The 14,226-nt window shown below is 39.5% G+C and overlaps 1 protein-coding gene across 1 annotated transcript in view; it reads left to right on the top strand.

The window, feature by feature from the left end:
• The window catches only part of EPHA3 (EPH receptor A3), a 713,608-nt gene that overhangs the window by 268,241 nt on the left and 431,141 nt on the right, over nucleotides 1–14,226 (top strand). The gene's annotated exons all lie outside the window — the stretch shown is intronic.

The raw sequence follows: 14,226 nt of genomic DNA, 5'->3' as shown, positions 1-14,226 counted from the left end.
AACACCCGACCCTACCCCAGTCCCAAAGTGGTGCTTAAGTGTTGTGGAGGGTTTTAACTCTCTGTACCGGATGAACTGGCGCAAAGTTTTTGTTATGATTCCTTAGGATCCAGTAGATTTCACTATGTTGCAGTTTCTGAATGGTGCTGTTTGGATGGTAAGTTCTTCAGGGTAGACAATTTCTCACTTTGGTGTAAATGGTCAAGGTCCAATTAAAGTCAGCAGGCCTGTGACATTTTACATCAGCTGAGGATCTGCCCCTATGTGATTGAACGTGGCCTGGCACACCGAGACCCAGTTCTCAGTTGGAGTCTCTAGATAATACTGTTCAGTACAAGCAATACATGGTAAGTATTTTAGATTCATAAACGTCTAGCATTTTTCAACTCATAATATTAAATGATGATGCATTGTTCAAAATTGGTTTAACAACAATAATAACAACAAAGTTTTTTCTTCCAAGGTTCAAATCTTATGGTAAATGCAGAATTTTAGCCCACATGAATTTTCACATAGTTGACAAACCACTGAAAGCTGGATTATAGAGTGGAAATGAAAATACTAAAGTACACTGTGGTTAGTACTATGCTTATTCAAAACTAGCTTAGTGCTGCTCTCTTCCCTAAATTAACCACAGCCAAGAATTTCAGCCAAACCAGAAGGAAAGACTGTGAAGTTTCTAGATATTGTTTACAATGTCCTCTTGTATTCATCAGTTGCTTCTTTTATCTTTTCTTCTTTTACTTGTGTTGAAAATCATTACAAAGTAATTGCAATATTTAGTTAAATTAGATGTTAGTAAAAATAACTTTGAACATCGAAGTGGTCTGTAAGTGTTGAGCACATATTTACTTTATAAAATTAGGCCCGTCACCAATTCTTTTCTCAGAAAATTCTCCCATTTTCTCAGACAAGATGTTGATTGTTGTGCATTGCCTGGCATTGTGTATGACAAAGAGGCAGTCCTTTCTGCGGTTGTAGGAGGAGCAGGCAATCTCAAATCTTGGGTTCTTTACTTGGTTCTGCTAGACTCATTGTGGTTTTTTGGGTCACTACATGAAAAATGGACATTGAAATATTTATCTACCTCATGTAGATGTGAAGAGGTTTATTGTGGGGAAATTCCTAGGGTGTGGACAGGGCCTAGTACAGTGGGGCTAGGTCATCTAGGCTCTACCACAATACAAATAGATTATAGTGCAAAAGTAATGACAGAAGTACATACTATTTATTTTATTTATGTCCACTAATTCAAATTTAATGAATGCTATATTCTGTTACAGCAGATCATAGAATCATAGAATATCAAGGTTGGAAGGGACCTCAGGAGGTCATCTAGTCCAATCAGATCACGTGATATCAATGAGACATAGTTCCTCATCAACTGTAGTGTTTTGGTGTCTCTTTAAAAATGAACCTATATGACAGCCGTAACAGTCAAAAGTAAGACTTGTACAGTACATCTCTGGGCTCTTTATATAGTGCCTGGACAAACAGAGTCCAAAGCAGACGTAAAACAGGCATAGTGCTCTGCCTGTTTCTGGTCTCTAGGTCCCATTTTTACACTGCTATGTCTAATACCCTGTTCTTTTAAAGGGATAACTTTTACAGGGGCTGGGGTGATCTGGCCTCAGCCATCTCAAACATCTATTGAACTCCACTTGTATCATATGTGCATAGAATGGTTTGTTGATTTAGTGTTGTGGGTTATTTTAGAGCACTATGGCAGCGGGGGCTAGGGGGGACGGACGACCCACCTCCTGGAGATAACCTGTATCACTCAAGACATTTTTGTAGTTGGCTGGCCATTACCAGATTTGTTAAAGATACTTGGCTTCACAAAGCAATCTACCTGCTCCAAAGCATTACAAATCCAACTACCTGCTCTGAAGCATTTTGATGTTAGCAAATGCTCAGAGACGTCTTCTGCTGCTACTTGTAACAAGTAATGCTGAATCTGAACACTGGATTTAAAGGGATACAAGTCTCAGTCCTTCATCCATTAAAATTAGGCCCCTTAGGAACAGTATGAAGAAAATAGGTCCATTTAAATTTTAAAAATGAACAAAGCAGATAATTGGAAAATTTTTACCCACTTAATACTTACATTTTCATACATGTAAGACCTCTTAAGCCTTAAATTCCTATGTTTTAAAGCCTTTACTTTAGTCTAATAAAACTTATGTCACTATCCATCTCTGTCCCCAGGAGATTAGAGGTAAACAGATAGATTCCCTTCATAAAATGTGCTTTTCTTGCATTTTCAACAGGTACTTGCCAGAGCTGGGGTCTGAGAGATAAAGGTAACTGTATTTCGAGCAGTAAGAAATTCTCACCATTACAAATCCTGCAATAAAAAGTCTTATTACATTAAACATTCAGTATGACAAAGAACAAAAGAATTCCTAATGCCTGTAAATCCACCAAAAGTTGCTCAGAACAACAGTTTTATTAAATTAATGCTTTGCACTGTTGGGTTATATTGTCCCTTGGTGCTTTTATGATCTCACATCCATCATGATGCAAGTCTGAAGGAAGCATGAGTTGCAAATTCTGTGCTGCTAGTGTAAGTGCTCAAAATCATAACTTTACAATTCGGTGTTCTACAGCACGTTACAGTAGCTTGCCTCCCTGCACACCTACCCAATCATAATGTTTACTTCGCTCTGCAACTCAGATTAGAAAAGCAGTTAATATCTGAGCCTGCCAATGGCTGAGAGTGTGGCGATTGCACACTTCCTTCTGCGGAGAAGGTTCCTTGATGTGGGCACATAGACATCAAAGTGAGATTATCTCCCCTAAATGGAGCAGGGCGAGAAGAGGTACAGTTCAGAGCGGAAGCAGGAGCCTTGCTTGCTCTGTTGCCAAAAAGAGCACTTGTCAGTCACATTAGTGCTCATCCTGGGCCATCTGCTTGTGCAGTTATGTATGGCCACATCCTGCAAGCACCACAGGGAAAGAAGAAACTGCTGCCAACTAGTGAATTTACCACTATAGTAGCCACCACTTCCATTCCCAAGAGGGGAGAGAGAATGATTCCAGTTTGAAAGACCAGAGCCGTGGCTTGCCCAGAGATCAGGTCCTGATGGTCTGTCAAAAGAGTTTTGATTCTTCTTTTACTTTCTTCTTTCGTTACCATTCATTAGTAATGGTGATTAAACTATGGCTGAACACTAGAGAAATGCCTCAGCTTCCGAGTTAGGAGCAAGAAGCATCAAGCTTCTCCTCAAGGTCCCTCAAGGCCTGGGCCAATCTCTAAACGACATGGAGAGAGGGCAGTCCCTAGTGTCCAAGCCAACATGACCCTGGAATGTTTGCTATTTAGGTTTAGCAGTTGTAACCCACTGGGCTTTTTATCACTCTCCCACCAAACTGTGGGCTACTTTGCAGGGAGGCGCTCCCAGGACAAGCTATTAGTGCTGCACACTGATGGCTTTATTTCATCGAGTCATCAACACACTTGGAATAATGAAATCCAAGACCAAGCAATTGACTTAACTTCCACTGAAATTTTGGAGGAAGTTAGTTTATTAAGCCCACAATGCACTGCTTAAACCATGGGATAATTGGCCCTTAAAGATTTGTTCCCTTGTTCTTAGAATATTTCGACAACATTATCTACCTCTCATCATCATTCAAAGACCATCACAACACTTGTGTTTGTAGAGCTAGTAGGGTTGTGCATTGTGCTGTGACCTGTTTTCTTTATACTCATGTCTTCTGTGTGTATATTTCATACGTTAATTTTACTTAATAATGAAAAAGAGATCGGAGACTGATGTCAGAGAAAGGGTTAAACACAGAGTGAGGTAACTTTCTCCCTTACAGTACATATGGTCTCTAAAAATCAAAGCATGAAAACATCATGGAGTTTGACTTGCAGTTGCATCCTTTTCATTTTTAACTAATTCCGGTATGCCGTTTTATAAGATAGAGCAGGAAAACCAGGTGCTTTAATTTAAGCTTGTGTTCAAGCTTATGGTGGACCCAAAGAAGTAAATGAGTACATAGAGGCCAAGATTTGGAGTATAAATGAATGCTAAAGTATTTTGTCTCCTTTTTTTTTTTTAACTGAAGCTTAAGATCTGCTAGCTAAGAGGGTGGGGGCTGGTGTGGAAGAGTGTTGTTCCACAGCGCTCAGGGAAGTAAGGATTTTAATTCTCTTAAATATTCATCTGTGTCCGAAAATTGACTTATCTTGCAGCCAGATGCTGAGTTGTATCTGAGGAGTGCTCAGTGCAGACAGGATGCCATTTACAGCCCCTGATACTTGTCTAGTGCTTAAATGCTTTGCTGAAATGGGGCCTCTATCTCTCTGTGCCTCAGTTACCCATCTGTAAAATGACAATAATGGTATATTCTCCCACCCTTTGCTTTGTTTATTTAGATTGACAATCATTGGATGGGGACTGTTTCTTACGATGTGTTCATAGAGTGCTTAGCTGAATAGGGGTCTGAGCTTCATTAGGGCCTCTAGGTACTAGTGTAATACAGATAATATTTTTGAGATTCTGAAATGTGAAGATTTTTTGTTTTGTTTTTGTTGTGTATCCCCAGTTTTGTTTTTGATTAGCAGGGCTGTTAGAAGGTTATTTAGGGCCTGATTCTCCTCTCACCCAGGTATAAATCAATAGTAACACTACTGAAGCCAGTGGAATTGCATCGGTGTGAAACTGGTGTAAATGATGGGAGACTCAGGCCCACAGAGCCGTAATATAGCACAAAGATGTTTAATAACCACCGAAAATTACATCATTGGAATATCCCACTTTATGAAATGAAAAAGCTGCACAAGGATAATGCCATAATCTGAGCTAGCTATCTTGTTTATCCTCTGAGTGCGACCCCCCCCTTATAAATTAAAAATATTTTTATATATTTAACACCATTATAAATGCTGGAGGCAAAGCGGAGTTTGGGGTGGAGGCTGACAGCTCGCGACGCCCCATGTAATAACCTGACGACCCCTTCAGGGATCCTGACCTCCAGTTTGAAAACCCCTGATCTATAGTTTGTCTTTTTCCCAGAGGAGTACAGTAGGTGAAGAACAGTTAATTAACATGATTATAAAAGGTATACTTGACGACGATAACCCCATAATCGGAGGGATGGTAACCGTGATTGAGCAAGGTACTTAAATGCATGTGTAACTGTAAGCACTACTACTCACGCCTGCGCATAAGTACCTTGCTGAGTCAGGGACAGCACAATTAGATAACTGTACTTAGAAAGGAAACCATGAAATTTTGAAAAATATACTGTTTGCTGCAAGCAAAATCTTGAAATAAGGATGTTGATTTAAGTAAGTAGTGAACCTCAAATGAGTCATAGTTGCAGTGATCATTATGGGAGCATTTTTCAGTAGTTACTAGAAATTTTCCATGTGAGGATCTTAAAGGATGATAGTACTAATTTTAGAAATCATGCAATTGCCCTCCCATTACTTGAATTTTAAAGAATTCAAAGCAAAGCCGAAAAAGAGCCAAAGGTTTTACATTAAAATCGTGTTCAATTCGTAACAGCTTAAAAACTTGAGGCCTGATTCTTATCCTTTAGCTAGTATAAATTCAAAGTAACTCTACCAAGGTGAATAGATATTAATGCATGTGATAAACAACATAGTCCAATTACAGAATTTAAAGCAGAGTACATGTCACTTGCATGATTCCCCGGTGTGAGACATACATCTTTTCCTCTTCATTTTTGTTGTTGTTGACCAGCTGTAATTTAAATTATATACGCCTCATGCATTGTATACGCTTTCCAACAAGCTAAAATTAAACTGTTACTGAATTACAGTATCAGGGCAAAAAGGATGTAGTGTGCCCCTGATAAACACATGCCCTTGTTCATTTATAATAATTCCAGAGGCTGATGGATTGTATTGCCTAGGGATTTTGGTATGTAAATCTGCCTGACTAAACCTTTGTTGAATTTTATAAGAGCAGAACATTGCCTTTGTGTTACTAAACACACTAGTTAGTGGTTCTTGTGACCCTGTTCTCTTGGGATTGGGTCTTTTAAAAAATGTAATGGGGAAAAAAAAAACCCCTCAATGCACTGTGGAGTATAAATGAGACCCAGGAGATTCCTAAACCAATCTGGGAGTTTACAACAAAAATTTGCAAATGGGAAAGAAATGGGGACAAAGGATGAATAGATGATGTCTGGATATTGATATAAAAGGAATGAGGGTTCTCAGTGAAGTTTTCATTCATTAGGAGAAGAGCTGGAGGTGACAGTTCATGAACTACATGCAGTCTGACTAGAGGGTTGCTTAGGTCTTAATATAGTAAGTCAGGACAGGTCAGGGGATTGCACTAGCTGATTACTTAAAGGACTACAATGCAGCAAATGAGTTAAGTCATTCACAGACATGTCGCTGGGTTTTTAAAGCAAGGTATAGAATCAATGGCTAGTTTCTTTTGATTGCTTTTCCCTCTCATACTTTGACTTCTCATGCTCATACTCTTCTTTCTAACAAGCCTAAACTAAAACACCCAAGTTCTTGGAAACAATTTTTACTGAAAACCAAAAAAAAGTTAGTTTCAGTTTTTCATTGGAAAATTCTCAGAAAATGTAAAAAAATAAAAATAAAAAGAACTAAATTTCCCACAAAGGTCTCCTCCTTTGACTAGCTCTAGTTTTTGTCCTCCATCTTTTCTTAGACAAACTACTATTGTCTCTGAGTGAAAATGAAGAAAAAGTCAGGATTTCACCGATTTGATGCAAAAAAAGCCAGAGAAGAGTAGTCTGGAAGGCATATTTCCCATTTTACCAAACAAACTGAATGTTTTGCTTTAAATATATTACACACAGCAAGGATCTGATTGGTACTGCGATATGGCCTGTCATAAATATAAAGGGAAGGGTAAACACCTTTAAATCCCTCCTGGCCAGAGGAAAAACCCTTTTACCTGTAAAGGGTTAAGAAGCTAAGATAACCTCTCTGGCACCTGACCAAAATGACCAATGAGGAGACAAGATACTTTCAAAGCTGGAGGGGGAGGAAACAAAGGATTCTCTCTCTCTCTGTGTTGCTTTTGCTGGGACCAGAGCAGGAATGCAGGTCAGAACTCCTGTAAAGAGTTAATAAGCAATCTAGTTAGAGATGTGTTAGATTCTGTTTTGTTTAAATGGCTGATAAAATAAGTTGTGCTGAATGGAATGTATATTCCATTTTTTGTGTCTTTTTGTAACTTAAAGTTTTGCCTAGAGGGATTCTCTATGTTTTGAATCTGATTACCCTGTAAGGTATTTACCATCCTGATTTTACAGAGGTGATTCTTTTACTTTTTCTTTAATTAAAATTCTTCTTTTAAGAACCTGATTGCTTTTTCATTGTCCTTAAGATCCAAGGGTTAGGGTCTGTGTTCACCTATGCAAATTGGTGAGGATTTTTATCAAGCCTTCCCCAGGAAAGGGGGTGTAGGGCTTGGGGGAATTTTGGGGGGAAAGACGTTTCCAAGTGGGCTCTTTCCCTGTTATATTTATTAGACACTTGGTGGTGGCAGCAATAAGGTCCAGGGACAAAAGGTAAAATAGTTTGTACCTTTGGGAAGTTTTAACCTAAGCTGGTAAAAATAAGCTTAGGGGGGTTTTCATGCAGGTCCCCACATCTGTACCCTAGAGTGCAGAGTGGGGAAGGAACCTTCACATGGCCTAACAGTTACTTCACAGTCTAGGGTAAGTTGTTGCCATCTGTTTGGCAACCTATGGCATTAGTTGGTGGTCTGAATTCAGTTCTGAGGAACAACTTCACCAGGCCATGAAAGGATCTTCCCTGTTGGCATTGTTCATTTGCAATTTCAGCAGAAGCCAATGTCTGAATGGGCCTGGAAACTGAAGTAATTCATTACCATTGTGGAGGTCTCTCCTGAACCAGGTTGAACACCATGGGGAGGCATTGTGTCAGAGTTTGCCACTGTCCATACTGCACCTTCAGTTTCCAGCATATGCTGTGCTGCGTATGTAGCTGTATTGCAGTCAGAGCTAAAGTCAAGCCAGCTCCATTTACAGGCACTACAATTCTCTTTAAGAAAAAATATTTGGAAAGTAAGCCTGGGATTTTCAAAGGAGCATTAGGTAGATGCCCAATTTCCAGTGATGCTCAATTGGAACATCTCCAGCTAAATGCATGGTGATGGCTTTGTCTGTCTTTCTTTCTTTTTTTTAAATTTTTATTTACAGCAATGTTGCTAAAGAGACATTGGTATTTACCATAACAAGTTCAGTCATCAGAGTAAATATCTGCAGCATGCTTCATTCTAGTTTGACTATGTGATTTATGATATTGCAACACCAACATTAAAGGTTTAAACACTAAAACAATACTTAAAACTAAAACAGACACTAATCATCCTTTGAAAAGGTTGAGTGCTGTGATTTATATGACTCATTGAAAACAACCATTTATTCTTAAACACTTTTATTCAGAACCCATGTCTCATTAATTGCAAACATTAAGCTGAAAACATAATAAATGATTGACGCTACAGAAGAATCAAATATACCACATGCAGGAACATATTAAGCTATTCCAAATAAATATATAGTACCAATCAATGAAATATTTCCTGTTAACTTGAAATTTATCACTTTAATTTGCCTCATCATGCCTTGCTGTAGTGAATGCAGTATGCATTTTCCCCCATTTCCCTTTACTGAAACACTGAGAAATATGGAAAAAAATAACCCTAGTAAGAGAATTTAGCACAGAATGTCTGTGACTTGTCCGTTATGGCAGAGCTAAGAACCTAAATCTCTCTAGCCCCAATTCATTTGCTACCCCAAGACCATCCTTTCTCTCCAGTGTCTTATTAAAATTAGATTAAGACAGTTTGGCTATAAATTAGGAAACCATTACATCCACTGTTTGGAGATATGCGAGTTCAGTGGATGCTTTCTGACCTCTACACTTGAGTATGTGATTGTTAAATAGGTAAGATCACTAGTTTAGCGTATTCCTGGGGAAAGTAGCAACATTACATACCTTTCTGCTCATATCAAGACTTTCCTCTGCTTCAGAAGCTATTATGTTTCAGTCAGATCCACAGCTGGTGTACATTGATAGCTCCATCAGCTTCAGGATCTGGCCCCCTTTTTTTGGATTTCTCTTCCTTGAGGGGACTGAAGTCCCACTGAGGAATTAGCTAAATCACCAAACCTATTTTTATTTTCAGCCTAACCCCCTATTTTGAACCTAAGTTCAAAGAGGTGCACAGGGTTTAGCCTCTCAACTCCCACTAACATTAAACAACATCTGCATGCTTGCTATCGTCAATTGTGGATATGCGCCATTGTAACGTTTGTTCATCTCCACTGTATTCCATGTATATGCTGCTTTTGTTGAAGCAGTTATAGCCACGTAAAATTGTTACTTTCTTACTCACTGGATCTGCTTCCTCTGAGTATTGAGTCATGTTTGCTTCCTTTGCTGACTAGAATAAATCTTTATTCTTTCCATTTTAGGTCTGCAGAGACTGTACAACATGCTTGTAGAGTGTGTGTGACACATCCCCTTCTATTGGCTAGTCCACAGAGGGTAACAGCCTACTACTGTGGGCATCTAACTGAAGTCTGATTAGGTGCTGAAAGCAGGTCTTTTGTATGGGATTCCATTTTGCACAGTAATTTCTTTACTATGCATTAGATCACACAAGGGACTGACCATTTATATGAATTGCTGAGTGCCCTCAGCTCCCGTTGGAGGTAGTGGTGGTTCATTGTGCTCAGTACCTTGCCTGAATGAGCTCTCTGGACTTGATTCAACATTTCTATCACGGTTTTATTCTGTTGTGACTCCCTTAAGCTAGTGGATTCAGCGCTACTGTAACGGAGTGTTGAGACAGGCCCAATATGCCTTGTATTCCCTAATGTTCTCAGGAACTTTTTCATATCTGGTTATCCATCCTAAACCATGGTTTTAAGTATCTGTTGTATTTTATCTTGCTAGTTGTATCTTGGTATGTGGGGCAGATGCTAATCTGACACGTGGAGGAATTCAGCATAGCTAATTTGCTCAAGATTCTCTTTTGGTAAAGGATGTCTGTTTTTATTGGGTTTTTTTTAAAATTTATATTCCTTTTAGAGTGATTTATTTTTACTTGTGTTTGATTTAATAGCACAAAAATCCTAAAACCGTCTCAGAATTTCTGACACCTTGTTCAGGAGACACTTTTCCAAGTAACAGCAAGCTTTATTGAGCACAGTGTGATAATGTAACCAATATTGTAATCTGGAATGTCCACTAGGTGGCTATACATGTTGAGGTTTACTGGTCATTTATGTTCTAATTCTATTCTTATATCTATGTAAATCCGGAGCAGCTTGACTGAAATTAACCTGTTTGCACTGATGTGATGCAAGAAGCAGGGTTGTAGGACACTTTTGAGGAGAGGTATATAGGAAGCAGTGGTATATATGAGGCAGTGCAGCAGTCTAGTGGACAGGGGACTGGACTGGACACTTAAAGACCTGGGCTCTATTCCTGGCTCTGGCACTGACCTGCTGTTTGACCTTGCAAGTTGCTTCACCTCTGTTGTGCAGGTTGTTCCTCCTGTCTTCCACTCCCACCCATTGACTGTCTTCAGTATTTAGAATGTTCTTTAGGGAAGGAACTGTCTGTTGGTACTACCCCTAGCATGGAGCAGCATCTAGGTGCTACAATGTCAGGCCCCACAGGTCTTGAAGAACCCAGGTCTTTGGCAGTCCTCACACTCCAATCCTCCACCTGGCAGCTCATAGACCGCAACTGCTACTGCTGAGGCACAAACGCCACTCCTACACTCTGACTGGGAGAGAGCCAGGGCTCCTGACTGGCTGCAGCCCCTATTTAAGTGAGAAAAGGCAAAGAAAGTTGTCAATACAAGTAGGCTTCATCCTGCTGTAGCTTGCTGGTCTGGTGTTTATCTGTTCCTGCCTTCTGACCCTGACCTCCTGGTATCCTGACTCAACCTGACTCTTGCTTATTGCTTCCTGGTTCCTGCCCTCTGGTTCTGTCACCCGAACCTGACATCCTGACTTTGTCTGACTCTTGGTAATTGACTCTCTAACCCTGCCCTCTGGTTTGTCTCTTGATTCTGATCTCCTGGTGTCCTAACCCAGCCTGTTTGCTAGTGTAACTGGCTCCTGGACCCTAGACCTTCAGCCTGCACCTGATACTAACTCCAGGCCAAGCTGCTCGTGCCCTGGCTCCGACATACAGGAATATAAATAAGTAGAGCTTGTTGAACATTTGAAATTGTTTTTCACATATTTTTTAAAACTTTTTTTTGTGTGCAAAACATATTTCTCCCCCTTTCCAGTGGCAAAAGTTAAAAAAACAAAAACACAATAAAAAAAGCCCCTGAAACTTTGAACAAAAGGGAATTTTTCTGCCAAAATGTGTTTTAAAATAAGTAATTTCCTGTCAAAATATTTGAATGGCAAATTGGACCAGTTCTAATAAGAATATTCAAAGAAAGACTTTACTTAAAAATATTTTCTGGCTAGTCACGGAACCCATAACTGATAATCTGAATGCAGCCCATATCTATTTTCCCCTTACAGAACTGTTCTAATACCAAAAGAAGCACCAGCAGAAGATTTAACATAATGATGGCAGGTAAAAATCACATTTAAATTGCCTGTATGACCACACATTATGGCAAATACCATACTGAAGTTGGAACACAGGGTAGCAATAGCTATTTTCTGATCATCAAAGCTTCGACTTGATTATATCTTTGTTTTTCACTGGACTTCTAATTCATCCACCATGTAATGGGTATATGGATTTGTGTTCTGACTGATCGCTTTCCAGGGAAGCAAGATAGTTTAGCAACTTGTTGTACACACATTTTCCTAGCAGAATTCCTCCTCTGATTTGAATCTGAATCCTTTCCGTGATGTCAAGTGTCACTTAGGGCATAAATAAGGTTCTACCATGAGGATGTGTTTTGCATGTCCTCAGGTTGAAAAATCCCATAAATTTTATCTCCGAGTACTGTTCAATGGAGAGATTTTTTCAGTCAGTGCCCTTTTACATGTTCCTCCAACTAACCAAAGCCGCACTTGCCATGGCGACCGTGCTGGCTTCATTCTTAACCCAGGTCCCAGATATTTCTGTCTTCTTTTCTGGGTAACTTTGGAGATAAGGGATTGTTGAACTCTCTGAAATCTCAGTGTTTGTTATAAATTCATTCCATTTAATACTTAGTATTTTTCCTGAAGACTCTCCTTTTGAAGGCATATACATGTCCATCTATTCCGTTAGTGGATTTCTAGCTTTCACATCCATATGTTAAGGTAGAAATAACATTTGAGTTGAAGATTCATATCTTAAGGTTTTAGATGTCCAAATCTTGCTTAAGATGGTGAATGCAGCTGCTGCCTTACCAATCCACCTAATGTATTTCCTCCTGGACAATCCCAGTGGCTTGCACATGACTGCCAAGGTATGTAAATTGACTCACCCCTCACGTTTCTTTGCCTTTTAACATTATGCTTGAGTTGGGAGTTGCTGGGGTTCTCCTTACAGTTTTTCATAACTAATTAATAACCCCATCTTTTTTGTGATGCTGGACAGTCTTTATCAGTCTTTGCATGCGTGGTGGTTGAACTGTCATTTAGAAGAGCCATACTGTCAGCAAAATCAAAACCTTCTATTATGCTGCTACTGAGCCATGCCTTGCCTGTGTTGCATCTGTCTACGCTTTCTCAGAACAAACTCAACGGCAAAGCCAAACAGGAGAACTGAGAGTTCATCCTTGTTTGACACTAGTGCCTGTTTAAACCATTAATCCAAATGGGCATTTATTGTAACTGTGAAAGCCACACCTTGATGATGATTACTTCTTTTGGCATCCCATAACATTTTAAGATGTTCCAGGGTGAATCGTGATGGATGTTGTCAAACGCTTTCTTAATCTGTGACGTTTGAGGAGTGATTTTTTCCATTCAGTGCTCTCTTCAATGATTAATCTTAGGGTGAAAATCTGGTTGATGTGATCTTATGTGAAAACCAGATGGTTCTTCCCTTAACTTTGCCTCAGTCACTTCCTTTTTTCTGCTTAGGATACTGCCTATCACTGAAAGGAGTGTAATGCAGTCGCTTAGATCACCTTTCTCTGGAATTTTGACTGTGATGCCATTTTCTATTCTTCTGGAGGTTTTTCATTGTCCCATATTTTTTGAAAAATTCAGTGATTTTTATCGATGGTCTCATCACAAACTTTCAACATTTTCCCCCGTGACTTGGTTTTCACCTGCAGCTTTCACAGCTTTTAACCTTTTTTATTGAATCTTTCATTCTTTGTTTGCAGTGCAAGATGTTACGATGTCTGGTTTTGTGTGTTAATTTTTTTGTCCGAATCAATGTTTTGTTGTGCTGTTGGTCTGTTTAGTACCTCTTGAAAGTGCCCTGCCCCTCCTCAAATAGTATTTGAAAGTGCTTTGTGCTTCGCAACCAGCAATTTTTATCCAGGTAAGTTAGACTTTGTATTTTTGATGATAATGTACAAACCCATCAGATGGACCAGAAATTCAGCAGCTGTTGCTTCCATCAGATTAGTGTAAACAGGAGAAGCAACAGTTGGTGCTGAGAAATCAAGTGTAACTTTCACTTGCTTTTAATAGGCTTTCTGGGAACTCATTTGTAAGATTTTTCTTTCTGTAATACTTTTTGTATGGTGATACAATAGGAATATTCAGGGCTCAATATAAACCTAGTCCAAACCTCACTGAAGTCAAGAAAAGTTTTTCTATTGTATTCAATGGACTTTTGATCATGCCCTAAGAGATCATGTAGAAAGTCCATCAGTATTTGGGCCTGCAACCTTAGGATATAAAAATTAGCCTATATGTTGTCATTCTACTGCCAAACATATATAATACAATGATGGCTGATGTACAAAATAGAGCCACCCCTGCCTCGTCCTGGTGTGTGGTGCACAAAGGATCCAGATTGACTGCTGCCTGAGCACAAGCGTGGGAGTAATACATTCTGCAGCACTCTACATCTGTGATGAGGACGGAGACATGGCCATGGCTTTCCCCACCACATTTTCCCACAATGCATTTTAATGCCTGAACAGAAGAGAGCACATGCTAAGTTCTGTAGCAAGAGTAAGGATGGAGCACTTTGCAGTACAGTATAGTGCAGAGACCACTGGTTCTCCTTAAAGCATTCTGCCTTCGTCTACCCTGTGTAGGGTGACCAGATGTCCCGTTTTTAAAGGGACAGTC

Source organism: Chelonia mydas, chromosome 1 (genome assembly GCF_015237465.2).
Source record: "Chelonia mydas isolate rCheMyd1 chromosome 1, rCheMyd1.pri.v2, whole genome shotgun sequence".
Classification (NCBI taxonomy): Eukaryota; Metazoa; Chordata; order Testudines; family Cheloniidae; genus Chelonia; species Chelonia mydas.
The sequence above is the reverse complement of the archived record's forward strand: the minus strand, read 5'-3'. Positions and strand labels throughout refer to the sequence as shown.